Source organism: Pelodiscus sinensis, chromosome 2 (assembly GCF_049634645.1).
Source record: "Pelodiscus sinensis isolate JC-2024 chromosome 2, ASM4963464v1, whole genome shotgun sequence".
Lineage (NCBI taxonomy): Eukaryota > Metazoa > Chordata > Testudines > Trionychidae > Pelodiscus > Pelodiscus sinensis.
The window spans coordinates 158,323,580-158,343,293 of record NC_134712.1 but is presented as its reverse complement, the minus strand read 5'-3'; the positions used below and the strand labels follow the sequence as shown (position 1 = coordinate 158,343,293).

General features: G+C 41.5%; 1 protein-coding gene across 8 annotated transcripts in view; it reads right to left on the bottom strand.

Annotated features, from left to right (window-relative positions):
- TNS3 (tensin 3) overlaps positions 1 to 19,714 on the bottom strand; it is a 427,787-nt gene that overhangs the window by 308,618 nt on the left and 99,455 nt on the right. Inside the window, exon 1 of one of the 8 annotated variants that reach the window (XM_014580197.3) lies at positions 10,375 to 10,566. The exons of 6 other annotated variants lie outside the window; for them this stretch is intronic. The gene's annotated coding sequence lies outside the window, so the exon portion shown is untranslated. Of the gene's footprint in view, positions 1 to 10,249; positions 10,567 to 19,714 lie in introns of those variants that run through there. One more of the 8 variants, XM_006136343.4, reaches the window with a different exon arrangement.

The window sequence follows — 19,714 nt, the reverse complement described above, 5'->3', positions numbered from 1 at the left end:
AGGGGGGGGACTCAGGACTTCAGCTCTAAGGGTTTCGGGCATCAGCAGGAAGCCCTGGGAAATGTGTCCTGGCTCTCAATCTGTTTAATATTGTCATACGTAGCTTGGTGAGTCAGTAAATGTGGGCACCTCTGAGTTAGACTACAGCTTTTAAGTTCAGCCTTATATATGGGCAGTATAACCCTAAAAAAGGCAACTGAAGAGTTTGTGCTTCCACATCTGCTCCATTAGTCAGACCACCACCTTCTACTTGCCTGCCCCCTTTCAGCCACTGGGTAGCAAAGCACAGGATCTGTTACTGCACACCACCCTGAGACCAGCAGGTACTTTCATCCAGTTGTCCATGGACAAACCAAGGTTTTATTGTCATAGTAAAGAAGACATTCCGGCTGTGTCTACTCTGCACCCCTTTTCCGGAAAAGGGATGCAGATGAGAAGTCGGAATTGCAAATTAAGCGGGTGATTTAAATATCCCCCACTTCATTTGTATAAACATGGCTGCCGCTTTTTTCCGGCTCGGGGCTTTGCCAGAAAAAAGCACCAGTCTAGACGGGGATCTTTCAGAAAATAAAGCCTTTTCCGAAAGGTCCCTTATTCCTGATTTTAAGATGAATAAGGGACCTTTCAGAAAAGGCTTTATTTTCCGAAAGATCCTCGTCTAGACTGGCGCTTTTTTCCGGCAAAGCCCCGAGCTGGAAAAAAGCGGCAGCCATGTTTATACAAATGAAGCGGAGGATATTTAAATCCCCGCTTCATTTGCAATTCCGACTTGTCTCATCTGCATCCCTTTTCCGGAAAAGGGGTGCAGTGTAGACACAGCCTCCATGTTTCAAAATAACATTTCTATTTTAATTAGTGTGCTGTAATTACCATAGCTTTTACTGAAATGACAATAATGATATTTAGTTCATTTAAATAGAGTTTACCCTATGGGAATAGTTTTCCACCTTATTTTAAAAAATACATCATAATAATAGTATCTGAGGTCACGAACCTATCTTAATTTGAATGAGATGTTGCCTGCACTAATTACTAGAGCACACAAAACCACAATTTCCATGCTTTATGCTTGTTTTTTTTTTTTTTGGTTTTTTTTTGCCAGTCATGCTGTGTGGTCTTTTGCAAGGATCTTAACCTCTGTTTACCCTATCTGTAAAATGGAACACCAATACTTCTTACCAAAATTATTTAATACCCTCAATTTAAAACATTTTTATGAATATACATTATTATTATTGATGGTACATATATCTAATACATGTCATCCCGAGTAATCACAAAGGGCTCGTCTACACTGGCCCCTTTTCCGGAAGGGGCATGTAAATTTCATGAGTCGTAGTAGGGAAATGCGCGGGGGATTTAAATATCCCCCGCGGCATTTAAATAAAAATGTCCGCCGCTTTTTTCCGGCTTTTAAAAAAGCCGGAAAAGAGCGTCTACACTGGCCATGATCCTCCGGAAAAAGCGCCCTTTTCCGGAGGCTCTTATTCCTACTTTGAAGTTCAAAGTAGGAATAAGAGCCTCCGGAAAAGGGCGCTTTTTCCGGAGGATCATGGCCAGTGTAGACGCTCTTTTCCGGCTTTTTTAAAAGCCGGAAAAAAGCGGCGGACATTTTTATTTAAATGCCGCGGGGGATATTTAAATCCCCCGCGCATTTCCCTACTACGACTCATGAAATTTACATGCCCCTTCCGGAAAAGGGGCCAGTGTAGACGTAGCCAAATTGTTTTTCAAACTACATGTATAGGGACTCTTCCAGCAGTCCTTAGGTAAAATTTTGCATTGACTCAACAGGAATTTTGTAGAGTGAGTAAGTTTGGACCTAGAAATCTGTAGATTTGGACCCATCCCCCCCCTTCCCCGTCCCTTTGACTCAGATCTTCACTGAAATTAGTGGGCATTATATGTCTAAATACTTTTGCAGATCTAGGCCTTTGCCCACAGCTGAAATGGAAGCCATTTCTGGGTGGAATTTGGCTGGATTGTTTTTATAGTATTTGACAGAGCAATACTTCAGAACTGTTGAGGACAGGAAAAGGATATCACCGTATCCAACAGAAACTGCATGGGGAGTCTTAGTGCACAGAACATAATTACCCAAACTGGAATCCGGCCAGGATGTTATTTTTTATTTTTTTAAATGTAGCTTATTACATTTTGGGTAGGGTGGAATAGGATGGAAAGATATAGAGGAAAAAGGAACAAACCAATTACAGCTGCCCAAACAATATATTTGCACACTCAGTTCTTTCATGAATCTGTGGGAAAAAAATTACGTTTACAAAATGTTAGTGCATCGAACATACAGGTTTATACATATGGAGGTAAAGTGTGTCAGATGGAAATGTAACACACAGTTTAAGTTAAGGCTTTTCATGTACAAGGGAAGACAGGCAAAAGCTAAATGCTCAATTATATCAATGGTTCAACATGTGATTTACAGACTGAACTGTTCATCCAAATTAAAACCACACTTTCAAATCAAAATCAAACCTTTAACATTAAAATAAAACCAAATGACCTCACAGGCATGTTTGATCAAAGTCCCTCTCCCTCTATTTTCATTATACAAGACCCATTCAAATTGGTTGGTAAAGAACATACACCCTAAATTATATCCTTTCTTTTGGTTTCCTCAACATGGGTGAACAGTTAACGGGATCACACTCATCCTTGTTTCCCAGTATATCAATGCAGCAATGACGGGTTAAACAACAAGGCAGAGCCTTGGAATTACTTACATTTAGGAAGTATCCTGAACGTGATTCCACTGCAACCCTCTGCTCTCCAAATAATAGTGGCTTTTCTCTCACTTCTTTCCAAGATTGCAGAGCAATACATTCCTAAATAGATTAAACTTCCACTTTCTGCTGCCTCCAGCTAACAGTGTCCACCTAGCTTAAAGAACTAAAAAGACAAACACTCAACCTTAATAGCATCCTCCCTTCCCCTGTCTCTGATGCTACTTAATTCCTCAGATCTTTTCCAGTGGAGGTGGACTGGAAGCCGGTTGCGTCAACACACCTGTCTATTAGATTATCACTGCAAATCAATCTGTCACCTCAAGCAATTCATTACTTCAGTCCTGTTATCACATAGGTCTGTACCCTGTGGGTAATCAGATAGCAGCAGGGTCAGAGAAGGATGGTGAGGACATGGTCCCTGTGAGGAAAGGCAATGCTAATTTCATATCAACAACAGATCACTACTGTAGATGCTGCAGGCTATGGAAATTCTATCTTATTATATTATGAATGGAGAAGCAATCCTCTCCCACTAAACACACCATCCTAAATGTTCTAGTCTAGCTATGATCATATTTTTAAACTATGCACCAAATTAGCAACCTTGGGAGCATAGTTACATTGTGAAATATATAAACAAAGGAGATGGGTGACCAAGCAGGGAAAAATGCACTTTAGACCTATAAATCCATTACCATGTCACTTATTATCATTTTGGACTCTCCTAATCTGCCATAAAGATAGTCTGAGACAGACTCCACCTGCTTCACCAATCATAACACATTGTGTTTATCCTGGAAGTTCACACACTGGAAAGACTGAAAGATTTATTTTAAAGGCCAGCATGGATGCAAGTAAAGGACACACCTGGCCTGTTCCTGTGGAATGGCTAAGGGAGAGGGCACAAGGTCCTTCACCTCCAGCTGGGAACAGTCATCTTCCAGGCTGTCTTTCTGCAGCTCTTTTCACTCATGTAGCAAAGTACAGGCCTCACTGAGGGAATGTTGCTGGCCAAAGCTTTCTTTAACAGCTTTGATATCGCCAAGACATACAGCTTGCTTTCTTTAAAAGTAAAACGGGTTTTTTTTTGAACACCTGCATTTACTTTACAGTAAAACCTAATCCTTGTGCACAACCCAAGACACCTTTTAAGGGGGAAAAATTGAGCCTCAATAGGCAACAGAATGGAGTCTGTTCACTATGGGCATGTCTACACTAGGAAATTATTTCAAAATAATTTATTTTGAAATAGTAACTCCCAAAATAATGATTTTGAAATAGTGTGCCCTCTCTACTGGGAAGCCTCGAAATTAGTCCGAGGCAGGCTACATTAATGTAGACATACTACCTCGACTTAGAGCCCCAGGAAGCACGGGGGAGTAATTACTTTGAATGACTTGGGGGAGTCGTTATTTTGAAATAGCAGCAGTGGAGTGTCCATACTACCACTATTTCGGAATAACTGTTTTGAAATAAGCGTTATTCGCGGAAAGCAGGAGTTATTATTTCAAAATAACCAGCCTCTTATTTTGAAATAACAGGCTTGGTAGTGTGGACATTCCGCTTGTTATTTCAAAATAAGGGCTATGTGTCCTCTCCTCCACAGGGCGGTTGCTATCATAGATAACCCACACTTCATGGTGATATGAGGCTCATCTCTTCCTGGCCCCTCTCCCTTTCTGACAGTCAGGTCTTATTCATTCAGTCAGACCAATAGGCCGCAGTGCCATTTCGGTCTGATGTTCCCAAAGAGAAAGTGATGAGATCATAGTGCTATCCAAGGACCTCAAAGCACTTCATATATGTTAATTAATTCTCACAGTAGTCCTGTGAGGTAGGTAAATATTATCACTCACTTGACAGGTGATTTTACAGCTAAAAATGGTAAGTGACTTGCCCAAGGTTACCCAATAAAGGACAGAAACTAGTGGCTCTGAATTCCCATAAATTACTCTAAAACTTAGGTAGACATCCTCTTTGAGGGGAAAAAAATGTACCAGAGCTACCTCAATGTAAAACTTATCCGTTGAGTCCATCACACTCTTCACATTATATGAACAAGGCAAGCTGGTATTATCCAAAACAGTAATACTGAAACTAAGGGCATGTCTACATAGCGGGGCTAAACTAGAGCTATGCTAATTGTGTAGCATAAGTCAAAATAGTTTATTTCGACATTTGGCGCTGTCTACACAGAAGTTATTTCAAGATAGAGCACTCTTCCATTGATTTCCCTTACTTCTCATACAATGAGGGTTACAGGAGTCGGAGTAAGCAGTCCACCAGCTCGACATTATGTCAAAATACCTGCTTGTGTGTAGACGCAGACTATGTTATTTCGGAATAACGTCAGTTATTCAGAAATAATGCTGCTGTGTAGACATAGCCTGAGTATATGAATCAAACATTTTGGTTCAGGCCCATCCCTCATTGCAAGGCTGGAAATGGGGATGAGGCGATTCTTCCAGCTCACAATTGATTGCACTCTTGGTTCTGTAATCAATACTTGGGAAAAAATCCCACTGAAATCCACAGTAGTTTTGACTGAGTAAGAAATACATTACTGAGACCTGAAACTAAGCACCAGAACTGGGTAAAAGTCTTTAAAAAGAGACAAAATTATAGATTTTAACATTTTACTAGTGTTGGTCATTAATTTGGTTATTGTCACTGTTTCAGTTTTTAGAAGAATTACATTGGCAAAGCATTTATTCAATGATCTCAGAAGAATTCCAACATAATGGAATTCTCACCACAACCCTGTGAGGTGCCAGCCTGTCATTAGCCTCATTTTACAGACGTGGAAACTGAAACACAAGGAGATGAACGGATTTTCATAGATGTTTAAGGCCAGGAGAAGCCATCACAATTATGTACTCTGAACTCCTGCATAATGTAGAATCTCAAAGTGATACTTGTATGTAGCCCGACAGTGCGTGGTTGAACAAGTACAGATCTTTCAGAGAGGTATTCAATTATGATATAGAGCCCAAGGGGGTGAAAAACTGCCCTAGATCACCCATCAAGCATGTAAAACAGCATCAGAAAAAGAATACAGAACTCTGAGGGTATGTCTACACTACAGCATATTTCGAAATAGTTAATTCGAAATAAGTTATTTCAAAATAACACGTCTACACACAAAATGCATTTCAAAATAACTTTTTGCTATTTTGAAATAGCATGTCCATACTGAGTGGACACTGAATCTCATTTAAGGCCGGCCGGAACCTATTCTGACAGGGCACCAGGTCAGGAGTTACTTTGTTTGGCTGCTGCCTGAGTCTATCTGAGGAGTATGCTTAAAGGGACCACCCTGTGGACAGCCGGTTCTCAGCTTTCCCTGCTTGTTTGCCTACCTCGATGAGGGACATCAAAGCATTTTGACTCTGTGTGTTCTGGTTGCCCTCACTTGGGACACCACAGCACTCTGCAACATGGATCCAGAGCTGCCCCAGGGCACTCTGGTGCTTCTCTTGGACACGTTGCTGTGAGCCTGGCTGCATTTGCTGCAGGCTGCCATCAGGGGGCTGTCAGTATCCAGGAGGCCCTGTGGGAGAGCTTCCACCCCCAGGAGCACTAAGAGCCTCCCTGGTCTGCCCCACTGGTGGCTTATGCCTCATTCCTCCCCCACATCCTTCCACTTACCCCTCCCTAACCCCCCTTCCTAATGTCAAATAAAATACATGTATTTTCATGAACACAAACTCTCTTTATTTAACAAAACTAGGAGGGAGAGAATGAAACTCTGGTGAGACTGGGGTAAGGAGGCGGGAGAGGGGAGAGGGTGGGAGAGGGGAAGGGGAAACCAGGAAGGAGGGAGCTGGAAGGGGGAAGCACGGGGAAAAAGGGGGGGGGGAGCTCAGGGCTCAGGGTTGGGGGTCTTGCCAGACCCACTTGATTTTCATGCAAACCTGCTCCTGGGTTTGCATGTGGCCTTTGGTGGCCAGGCTGGCAGCTACCCTGCCATAGACGGTCGCGTTCCTCCATCTAGTGCGGAGATCATGGACATTGGGGGCATCCCCCCCAAACCTGAATAAGGTCCATGATCTCCACCCTGGACCAGGAAGGCATCCGCTTTCTCCGGGCCCTGGCAGGCTCCTGGGAGCTGGCAGACTGCTCCTGGGGAGCGGTGGTGGGCTGGCTGCCAGTGGCTTGCTGGCTTATGTTTTGGGGCCACTGGGTCAGGAGCAGTGACTACTGTCTCTGGGCTGGCAGGCTTGGAGCTGGCACAGGCACTGTGGCCAGAGTCAACCCCCGTAAGGGCTCCGGGGATGGGAGAGGGAGAGGAGTGTTCTTGGTTGAGGCTAGAGTGGCCACCAGGCCACCCTGGGAAGGCTGGAGGCCCCCTATTTTGAAATGTGACTACACAGCACTTATTTTGAAATAGCAATTTCGAATTTGGTGTTATTCCTTGTGGAATGAGGTTTACCAAATTCAAAATAAGCGCTCCGCTATTTTGATTTAATTTCAAAATAGCGGTTTGGCTGTTTAGACGCCAGGAAAGTTATTTCAAAATAACGGCTGAAATAACTTTGCTGTGTAGACATAACCTCAATTTCATCTATGTCGTAAACAATGCACCTCAACAAAATGACCAAAAAGAAAGGGGAGAGGGAGTCAGATTATGCAGTACCCAATTTATATGTGTCCTAAAAATAAATAAAAGTCACAAAAGACTAACATTTAGTTCAGAAAGATAAGAGGAAATGTATGAATTGCATGTAGAGAGTTCAGATTAACTTGTAAAAGGCTGAATTGTTTGGGGCCATTACATGTCTAAATAGTTGTTCTTTGTGGCATATGCATATGTATTAGGAAATCTAAATGTACTATAATTTAACCTGTGGGCAATCCTTAGAAATGAGATGTTGATTCTTGAGCACTGATATCTAAGCAATCAAGGAGTTAATAAATATTCCACTAAGCATTAACTATTACATGTAATTAATTTCTATTTGAAACAAACAACCTCTTTCTACCTGTGTAACATTAAAAAACATTATTATATTATTACTATATTACTATATATTACTATATTCTATGCCTTCAAATTTTGGGACTTTCACCGTTCCAGTTAAATCAATGGCAAAAACTTCACTGGTTTCAATTGAAGCAGGCTGGGCACTCTGTTAGACTGACGTATACAATAATTCTGACTATTTTCCAGCAAAAGCTTTTTTTATACATAACAAATGTAGACAACTGAGCAGTTAGCAATATGTAGAAGTGATCTACCAAATTTCAAATAAAATATGTAATATAAGCTCCCATGTATATAATGATTTTGCTCACATTGTTGCAAAATTCATACCTTATCAAACCTAAACACCTAAAATTGCTCGAAGTAGAAAAATCACAGACTGCTTAACATACAAGTAGTATTCCAAAAAGAAAGCAGTATTCTGTATGGTACAAAAGCTGTAATCATCACCTGATCCTAGGCTTGGAAATGAAATATTTGAGTTGTCATAATTTCTCAGAAATCAAAATAAAACTCCACAAAATTAGAGATCCTTCTAATTCATATGATAGTAACTCCAGAGCCAAGGTTGTCTAAGGTATATTCTAGTATACCATGTATTAAGCTGCCTGTCACTTTAGATAGTTTTCAAGAAGTAGAAAAAAAGACTCCAGGTCCCCATAGGCAAAGACTCCCAATGACTTCTGTAAAGCACTGGAAAACAGATAAGTTATAGTTGTGTCCTCACAGAACAATAGCTTTGTATAGCATATAGAGTACCACTGCTTAACATATTGAAGATTCAATTTTGTTTTTCAAATGTTCAAACTATAAATGAAATTTCATCTCAATTTATGAAGTCTGGGAATGAATTGTTTGAAGGCTGATTTTTCTCTTTAACCAACATACACACTGAAATAAACTAAACTCCTATTTTCCTCCATTGATTCTCCTCTGGAGAATACATTTTTATTCAAAATGCATAGAATCCTAGAATACTAGGACTGGAAGGGACCTCGAGAGGTCATCGAGTCCAGTCCCCTGCCCCCATGAATTTATTTTCTTAAAAGCCTGAATATGGACTGGGTCAAATCTCATTTGCCTGACCTAGAAGTATTATTAACGATGCATATTTAAAACATACCTGAAGCAAATTCTGCTATTACACCTGTTCAATTCCAATGGCTATTGCTAGGATTGTGTTTACATATATAAACTCTTAAGCATTTTCCAGTATGTTAAAGGAAATTGCCTTCTCCTCACACCCTCCCACAAAACAGAACCAAACAAAAACATCCAACCTTGGATTCTTATGTAATACATCAGCAGCCAGCATGATCATTTCTCACACTTAATTTTTCCCATTGCCCTGAAAACCATTTCTCTAATGGAAATGCTATAGCACATTCTTATCAGTAGGTGCTTCATTATGTAAAAGGGAATCTTATGCCATACACCATAACACCATGGCTCCTAACGTCATTGAAATCCATTGTGTACTCCCTTTTCCCAGTGATCTACATGCCTTGAAAAGAGTAAAGCTTTGGCTCCTAAGAAACACATTAAAGCAGTGGATCTCAGACTGCTGTACCCCTTTTGGTGTCTGATTTGTCTTGTGTACTCCCCATTTCACCTTATTTAAAACCTCCTTGCTTACAAAATTAGACATAAAAATACGAAAGCATCACAGCTAACTTCTTCATTTTTACCCTATGATTATAAAATCATTCAACTGGAATATAAATATTATACTTACATTTCAGTGTATAGTATATAAAGCAGTATAAGCAAGTCATTGTATGAAATTTCAGTTTGTACTGGCTTTGCTAGGGCTGTTTATGTAGCTTGCTGTAAAACTAGGCAAATACCTAAATAAGTTCATGTACTCCTAGAAGAACTCTGCACATCCCCAGGAGAGCATGTGCCCGGGTTAAGAACCACTGCTTTAAAGAAGGAGGGAGCACTGTTAGTCCTGATTACAATTCAATTCTTCCAGAATATGTATTTTTTGTATTTCCCCTCACCTTCTGTGATTTAAGTAGACTCAAACATGTAAAAACAGATGAAATGCCAGGAAAAAAAAGATTTAACCCTGACTTAACCTTTGGTATTTAGAATATAAAACCCACACATACGCATACACATACTTGCTGCTTATGTCAATGGATTAATGACTACACGGAGAAGGGGGAGGTGAAAGGCAGGGAGGGGGGTATCTTAATCCTTTAGGAAAAGGAATGACCCTCTTATTGCACATGTGAAAGCTGAATCCCATGACCACAAAAGATTTCCCTTCTTAAAAACATTCTTCAACTGCATGAATAAATCAGCCGAACATCTTGAGTTGACAGAGAAGGCATGAAAACTATTAGATTCCACAGTGCATTGTTCTACAGATCACTCTCAAAAGACTGAGATCACAACTTTACCTATAACAAGCCCAGCCACAAGTAAAGCCCTGTGCAATGGCTACCTACAATGCAATCGCACTAAACAGGAAAAATGTTTTCAAAATAGGAATAGATGCATTGCTGAACTTTACCTTTCTGCACAGCTCCCATCTATGCACGCTGTTTCCTCATTCACCAAACAAGCACAGAAAAAAACAACTTCGTTAAAAGGAAGAAAAAATCTAGCAGAAAGAAACTCACTAATTAAAAATCTTACAGTCTTTCTGTAGGAAAAGAATCTCCAGATTTTTGTAAGCAAAGTTGAGAGGGAACTGGGGTTGGAGCAGAGTTCCGGTAACTTTCCAATCGTCTTTAGGAAAAGTCTGATTCTGAAAGCAGCAACGGCACAATCAGACAACCCCTCTGGCTTTGCTCTGATTGCATGGCACTTCCATCCAGCAGCTGCAGCCCCCTCTAGGAAGCTGTTACAATCTCTAGTCTCACCACCCTACCCCTAGGCCTCTCTGATTGCTTTCCCAGTCCAGGGGCCACTCCAGATAACTCATGCAAACAAGCATGACATAAATCAAACAAGCTCTGCCAAGTGACGTTTTAGTTCTGTAAGTTATTACCTGAATCTTTCCTTGACAGCTCGTGATAAACTGTCCCCTTAACATAGTATTATCTTTCATTATGCACCTCGTTAGGGGACATTATACGTTAGCAAGCACAAATTCTGTATATTCAAGGAAACCTGTGGAATATATTACAATATTCCATAGAAGAGGAAAGGATTAAAGGCACGTAGTTGTTCCTTAGTTTCAATGGTTCCTGTTGCATTCATTAACTAGGACTGCTCTCACATAGAGTAGGTAATATTTTAAAAAGTGCTAGTTTCAAAAGCACCTGACTCATTTAGCATACTCAGTTCCAAAGATTTTCAATGGAACTCAGGCTTCTAAATTGCTCAGGTGCTTTTGAAATGTTACCCATGATATATTAATCATACACTCAGATATGAGGAAATGAGTGCTATGAAGAGTGAATGGAAAGCCCCAAGATAAAAGACAGATACACTATTCACTGGGACACATCAGTGTGCTTAGTATGGGACCATCGAGGAAAGAGACAGAGTCCCAGTGACATTGGAACAGAAAACTGGAATGGCTTCCTGGTCGTTGAGTCCCCTGCTATAGCAGGCAACGCCATCCTACAATCATGTTCATTTATTTGTCAAGCTGCATCTTAAAATGAGTTAGGTTGCTTGTCCCCGCTACTCCTGTTCAGAGGCTGTTCTAGAACCTCAGTCCTCTGATGCTTGGACACTTCTAAATTTCCAGCCTACGTGTATTCATTGCTAGTTCAAACCGATTTGCTCTTGTGCCAGCATAGCTTTTCCCTCCCTAGTGTTTACCCTGCTTATGTATTTATAGAGAGCAATTACATCCCCTTTCAGCCTTCCTTTTGTTAAACTAAACATGCCAAGCTCTTTTAGTTGCCTCTCCTAGACACTTGCATTCCCTTAATCATCTCAATAGCCCTTCTCTGCACCTGTTCCTGTTTGAATTCATCTTTCTTGAAGATGGTTGATCAGAACTGTACTTACTGTTCCAGATGTGGTCTTATCAGTGTTTTGTACATCTTTATCTCTACTGGAAATTCCTCACCCTAGGATTGTATTTGATAAAGGAAAGGCAGCAGCTGGCTTGTTTGTTGGTGAGCTGGAGGGAAAGGCACAAATGAGCCCCATCATGCACAGAGTTAAGACACAATCACAATTCCTGTGTTCATCCTGCCCTATCCTTTCTCTCCGCCTGTGCCAGAAGATGGAAAGGAATCCATAGCAAACTTTTCAGTGATGTAGTAGCTTATATGCTCCCCTGGGCACCTCAGAGCTCTAGGAGACTGTGTGTGTGACTGAAGCACAGTTTCTCCTGCAGCTCCTTCTGGAATAATGCAGTTTAGTCAGACCCCTCAGCATGGAATAGAAAAAGAACCTAAAATCAGCCAAGATGCTTTTGGACTGGGATCTATCTTTTGATCAGCCATGCACAGCTAGACACACTCTGCCACCTCAGGATGGCGACAAATCTAACAAAATGTGATACTTTTCTTAATCCGCAGTCCTGGAAACATATGATTTTGAGAAAATTTTGGCTTTCATTTAAAAAAATTAGTTTCTAGACCTTATGATTGCAAAGAAAAGCTGGAAAACATGAACCATAAGGACTCAAACAAACAAACAAACAAAAAACCCAGAAGGCAAATAAATCAATGAAATCTTTTATTCTTAAAAATTTTGTAGTGGTAAGTCAATTTTATGATTTGTGAGGAGCTAATTCAAGATTTTTGCATGTTGGAAATTGGCAGTTCTACATATATATGAATATGGCACCATCACATAATTCTTCAATCATGCAAATATCAGAAAAAAAATTTAAACGATGGTTGTTTCTTAAAAAATATTTTTATCTTTTCCCCCAAGTGGATGAGATTTCAACTTGGTAGTTTCCCTTTAATATGGAAAGACAGAAAACAAATTAAGTAATATTTGAGTATTTCAACATTGCATGATACAGTTTTTAATATTTAGTTTTCCTGATTAAATAAAAAAGGGTGGAGGAATAGGAGGGGAAAAGACTAAGAGAATCTTCATCTATTTGGTTTCTAAAACTTGGAGAGAAAGGGGATAAGCCCATTCATGAGTGTGGATTTATCTAGGATCTATAGAACAGCAAGAAGCAGGAAGGTTTGAGAAGCAGCCTGTGAAAAGGCAGACTGAACCTGGAAAAGATGGAGCTGATGTGGTATCTGGTAGACTACCAGAAAGAGAGGGAGAAAACAGTGAGCGCATTCTAGCCAAGTGAGCAAGAAATGATGCTGGGATGGCAGATGGAGCAACAGTGGGTTTTTTCAGCACTTCATGAAGGAGACCCAGACACAGTAGAAGTTATTACAAAATGTGGCAAATCCTGTTGGGCAGAATGGAACTTGTGGGGTGAGAGGTTGGGACTCTGCAAAATAGACCTCATCATGTGACTTTTGAGAGAATCATTATTAGTGCAGGCTGAGATAAAGAATCACGGACCCTACGCTTAGCCCCTGATCTGGTAGGATAGGCACAAGCCCTAATGGGTCTAACCTGCAGCAGGGGAGATTTAGGTTGGATTTTAGGAAAAGCTTTCTGACTACACAGAGGGTTAAACTCTGGAAGGGCATGTCTACACTACAGAGTTATTTCAGAATAGCTTATTTCGAAATAATGCGTCTAGACACAAAATGCGTTTCGAAATAGTGTTTTGCTATTTCAAAAAAAAGCATCCACACTGATAGGATACTGAATCGCATTTATGGCCAGCTGGAACCGGTTCTGGCAAGGCATCAGGTCAGGAGTTACCTTGTGTGGCTGCTGCCTGAGGCTATCTGAGATCTGTGCTTAAAGGGACCCCCCCAGACAGCGGGTTCTAAGGTTTCCCTGCTTGCTTGCCTACCTCGCTGAGGGACAGCAAAGCATTTTTTTCTCTGCGTGCTCTGGTTGTCCTCACTCAGGACACCACAGCACTCGGAAGCATGAAGCTGGAGCCGCCCTGGGCACTCTATTGCTTCTCCTGGATGTGTTGCTGTGAGCCTGGCAGCACGTTCTGCAGGCAGTAACAGTCTCCCTGGTGTGCCCCACTGTGGGCTTGTGCCTCATTCCTTTCTCACATCCTTCCACTTACCCCTCTCTAACCCCCCTTCCTGCTGTACAATAAAAGACACATATGTTCATTACAACAAAGCCTCTTTATTGAACAAAACTGGGGTGGGGAGGGGGAAATGAAACTGAGGTGAGACTGGGGAAAGAAGGTGGGAGAGGGGAGGAGGGAGGGTGGGAGAGGGGAGGGAGAAACCTGGGAGGAGGGAGCTGTTAGGGGGAGGCAAGGAGGAGGAGAAGCTCAGGGTTGGGGGTCTTGCCGGCCCAACTGTCTCCCAGCACCGCGGGTGCAGGGGCCTTGGCGTCCCTGGGGGTGTGGGAGGATGGGGAGGAAGAAGCGGGAGTGGGAGGAGGAGCAGTAGCTGGGTAGGCAGCAGGGGCTGGAGCAGCAGAAAGCAGCAAGCTCTGTCCCTGGGTCGATTACCAACTGGGGGGCACAGACCATCCTGCCCCCCGGGATGTGGTCCATGGCATCAAAATAGCGGCAGAGGCCTGGGTCTTCCCTGGTTAGGAGCTGCCCCCTGTGGCCCTGGCATACACCTGCCGCAGCTCCTTTATTTTCATGTGAACCTGCTCCTGGGTTCGCATGTGGCCTTAGGTGGCCAGGCTGGCAGCCATCTTCCTCTAGATGGTTGCATTCCTCTGTTTAGTGTGGAGATAATAGACATTGGAGGCATCCCCCCAAACCTGAATTAGGTCCCTGATCTCTGCACTGGACCAGGCAGGCGCCTGCTTTTTCTGGCCCCAGGCGGGCTCCTGGGAGCTGGCAGACTGCTCCTGGGGAGTGGTGGAGGGTTGGCTGGCACTGGCAGCTTGGCTCATGCTGGGGCCACTGGGTTAGGTGCAGTGACTGCTGGCTCTGGGCTGGCAGGCTTCGAGTTGGCACAGGCACTGTGGCCAGAGTCTACCCCTTTAAGGGCTCCAGAGAAGGGGGGAGGGAGAGGAGTTTTCTTGGTTGTGCCCAGAGTAGCCACCAGGGCACCCTGAGAAGGGCTGGAGGCCCGCTATTTTGAAATAAGCATCTACAAAGTGCTTATTTCAAAATAGCAATTTCAAAATTGGCACTATTCCTTGTGGAATGAGGTTCACCAATTTCGAAATAAACCCTCCGCTACTTTGATTTAATTTTAAAATAGCGGTTTGGCTGTGTAGACTCTGGTAAAGTTATTTGGAAATAACTTTGCTGTGTGTACATACCCAAATAGACTTTCAATAGAAATTGTGGAATCTCTGCCATGGGAGGGTATATAGAACAGGTTAGATAAACTGCTGTCAGGGCTGAAATACATTTCCTGGCCAGGTCAGTCCTAAAATCAGTTTTGAATAAAGCAAATCCAGATTCACATTTATATCACATCACATATATCAGTCAACTGTTCTTATGCATTGTTTACTGAGCTGCCCAAAACTGGAATAAGCAATGGCATTAATCTGTCATTTCATATGTTCCAAGCTAGTACTGTGTCTCACTAGTATTCAATATTTAAATTCACCATGAAGATTATTTGGATGTGAGGACAAATTTATGATTCATGTTTTTTAATTTACTATGTTAATTATGAATTTGTCAGAAGAAACATAAAACTAAATATTTGTGTAATGCAGTTTTTAGTACTATATAATAGTTTTCTTGTTATTTTGGTTGTCTGTGTAAACTTTTAGTTCTCTTTAGCTCTCTGTAGTTAGTGCTTCCTTTGTTTATCTTGAATATAATAAAATCAACACGAAAAAGAAAAACATATTGGGAAAGACGGGAATTTGGAACCTCCTGCCAAGTTAAACTAAAAGTTAAAAATTAAAAGTTGCCCACTAGCTTCTGAGACACTACGAGCATAGCAACAAGGCAAACGCTAACCCTCCCACCCTCCTGTTCTTTCAACAGTGGCTTGGCAGCAGTGGAGTAGGCAAATGGTGAGGAGTTGGTGAGGAGATTGGCAGAAGGACATGGTGGTGAATTTCAGCTGGAGTTCCATATACAGAACGAATGCAGACTCCCGCTGTGCTCAGAGAGCTTCGTTCTTCACTGCTCTGCATTTCTTGTCATCATACACCAGTGCAACACGAATGTAAACAAACCATTCCAAGTTGGCAGTGTTTGACGCTCACTTTGCATGGGAACAGATAGCTTCACAAGGGGCAAGGGAATGGAGAATCCAGGCACTGGGCACTTTAGTGTGCCACAGTTTTACATCCCGTGTAATTGTATTTTGGCTTAGAAGCAGAGCTGCCAGCATACTTTGCGGGGCCCTGGGCAAGGTGGGTGGTAGGAGTGGCTTTGGGTCCATAAAGGGGTGGAACTAAGGGTAGCCTCCCCCAGCCAGCACTTCAGTGCCACTCAGGGCTCTGGTGGCAATTTAAAGAACCTGGGTCTCTGGCCACTGCCATTACTACCGTAGCAGCAGCAGTAACCAGGAATTTGGGAGCCTTTAAAATCACCTTGCCTTAGGGTGGCGGCTCCTTTTCCCTCTCTCTATCCTGTCCATGGGCCTGCTTGGAAGAATCAGATTTGTATTGTTAAATGTCAGTCAAAGTAGTTTTCACTGCAAACACAAGAAGATGAATTTGTTTCCACTGATGATAATAGAAATTTACAAATAGGCAAAGAAGAATTCCGCTTTTGAACTTATTAGAGCTAGATTAAAGGGTATTTACTTTGTGTGTTGACATGCGCTATTGAGAAAAAGCTTTTTAACTTAACACAAGTTACTTAAATTTCAACATGTCGTTAAATAAGTACCTGATCCCCTCGTAATTTCAGATACTGTGAAAATTAATACAATTTAGAAAAAATGCTTAAAATAAACATCAACATTGTCCATAGACATGATCAAAAATAAAACTCAGATTCTGCCAGGAGAATTTTCTGGGCCAAAGGAGAAGAAAAAACCCCCCCAAAAAACAACAACAAAAAAAAACGAACAAAGAAATATCTATTGGAATTGAAAACCTTTAAATAAAGGTAGAGCTAGACACAACAATTGTTGTAAAAGCATGGAGTGCTGAAAAGCAGACACCCGTAGTCCCTGCTCCAAAGAATCTGTATCATGCTCCACTTGTTCCATAGTTGTGCAGGGTAATTTTTTTTAATGTCTGTTTTCATTTTGGTGTAAATTGTACCAGGATGCTCAGGATTTGATGATTTCATCTACCATTCATTTAGATTACAGGACTAGAAGTTCTTCTCCTTAGGGGAGCAGATGTCTGCTCTCTGATTCATGGTGACATGATTCAGAGGAAAGCCCAACCTCTAAAGCTACATTGTGAGAGGGAGATCTAACAGGAGCTTTTTCAAATTATTTTTACTTTTAAAAACTTCAAAATCTCTTCCTGTTGATTGACAAATGTCATCCTGCAGGCCTCAGGCACCCACATGTTGCAGAGACAAATTAGAAACGTTTTCCTCTCTGTCACCTATACGCAACAGCATTTCTAAATCAAATATGTCCACCTGCCCACCCAAATTTTTTTGTCTAGATCCACACTCCTCTCAAATCTAGAGGGCTAAATTCTGTTCTCAGCTACACTCCTGCTCCCAAGACTTTAGTGGGACTGCAACAGCATAATAAAAACAGAATTTGGCCCCATAATTTTAGTACCAAGAAACTCCTTTCAACCTATTCACCATGAGAAAACAGGACTGAGGAACAACATAAGTGCATAAGAACAAGAGAGAAAACAATGATGTTGCTGTCTTTTCATGAATGCTATTTGATCTTGCAAAAGAGATCTATAAGGCAAACCAAACAAGCAGTTATTACAAAACACAAAGAATCAAATCTGCCTCTTATGCAAATCCTCTGAATTCAGAGAAGGAAATATACCAAACAGAATCTACAGACAGAAACAAAGATCTTTCTTTCTTCTCCTGGGAGAGGGAGCATTCTAATGCAATTTTACTGTAACTTCTTACACAAAAACTAGCTTATTCCATGCATTTAAATGGAGAGAAAACCAATTATTTTATGGGCGACTAATCATTCCCACAAGAAGGTTCCAATGTGCTGCTCAGCTGTTTGTTGTCTGAGGGCTAGCTTCTGGCACTTTCACTCACAGTGATATATCAGTGGGACTAAGGTACAGCTCAAAATGAGGTAGCGTGGCTGCATCTAATACAAATCTCGCCCTTGCATATTCTGGACTGGACTGAGGCTTTGAGACAGATTCTCAGTTAGTATAAATTCCCCCAGTGTCAGGGGTGCTACAGTGCTGTGTTACCCAAGCTAAGGACCATCCCAGAGAGGGGACTTGTAATTCAGAGCCACCATACATTCCCTGGTTCCTCTGTTGCTCCACTTAGGGCCGTGCCATCATCACAGATGCTGACTGTTCTCATTTCTGCATTGACTCAGCTGTGCTGAGTTGACAAGTTGGAGGTAAGTGAGAAGTCTTGGCTCCACCCATTCCCTGCTCCACTCTGCCAGTTCTGGGCTGTCCTGTGCAGGGACCCTGAAGAGTGTGCTGTCAATGCAAGCCTAGTAGGCGGTGACTTACACCTAGTTAGTGTTTCCTGCATGGCTGTACAGGAAAAGCCATAATCCTTCCGTATGTGTACATATTATGCACGTATGACACACTTGCTTTGTAATTTATAGAATGGGAGCAATTACTGCATTGCAGAGTGCAGGTATCGTATCTTTAAAAATATATATATACTTTTTCTGAACAAAGTCAACTACAGGAAAGAATCCCCGGAAGCAACTGACATACTCTAGTGTGCAGTTAGCCTCAACCAGGACAAACATCTGAGAAAAAAAGACAGCTAGATTATGTACTAGGCCATAAAGGTTGAGAGACAATAGTCCCTTCTTCAGATTCTTATAATCAACCTGGTAAATTTTTAAAAAGGAGAAGAAAATGTGTCACACATTTATGTGGAGTAAAAGTAGTAGTAGTAGAGGAACAGTAGGTGAGTTTAGGTCAGGCTCGGCTAGCCCATGCTAGCTAGTCTACCGCTATGTCTTCAAGTGTTCAAAATCATGAGCCAAAGCCCCAAAAGTAATGCAACAGACTCAACAATCACAAGAGGTTTTTAAAAAAAATAGATTTGGGGCTCCTGTTCTTTGCCTTTTGGTTTTTCAGCCTGGAATAGTGACACTTTCAGGCAATTCTCCACAACCCTGAAAAATAGAAATTTTCTTTTCTATTTAAATAACAGTTGAGATTGCTGTGTATTTACTTAACTCCTGGAGTTGTGGCTTTATGAAAAACGTGAAATATTGTAAGACTCATGGTAAAATCACGAAAGCCTGGCACAAGTGCAGACACAACCCACTTTTCCCAGTTACAAATGGTTGACTAGGGTGGTGGTTTTCACATTTTTTTCATTTGTGTACCCCTACAAATTTTCAGATGGAAGTACAGACTGCGTTGGAAAACTTACATTTACTCTATGAACCCCTACTGGCCTAAGGCATCAAAAATACAACAAATAGTTAAAAGTCTTTGTGCTGGGCACATTTTCCAGTTTGCCAATAATAGCAAAATCCACACAGCACAGCTGATGCAAATCAAAACCTGTAAAAGGTCCTGCTACCTCTCTCACCTTATTACTTAAGTCGCATGACTAGCCCTGCTGAAAGCAATGGGATTACCAATGCTACTATGGTGCTACTATGTAAGATTGGAGATGGCAGAATTGATGCCCCAAAGAAGAGAAGTTAACCCCTCTCAGATCCCTCATGCAATAAAGAAAGTATCTACTACTTCAGATATTAAAACTGTTGCTATTTTGGATGTTCCTCTGCATTCAGAAGTTACTGACAGCTGTACAATGCTGGGCTAACTATATGACTCAAACATTTGTGGTTTTGTTCTTTCCAAGTCATTTTCCTCAGTATCACATTTAGAATTATAATGTTCATTTATTCCAAAGATTTAGGGGGAACAAATTCATTGCTTTTTAGATTTATTTTAATGCTTTTTG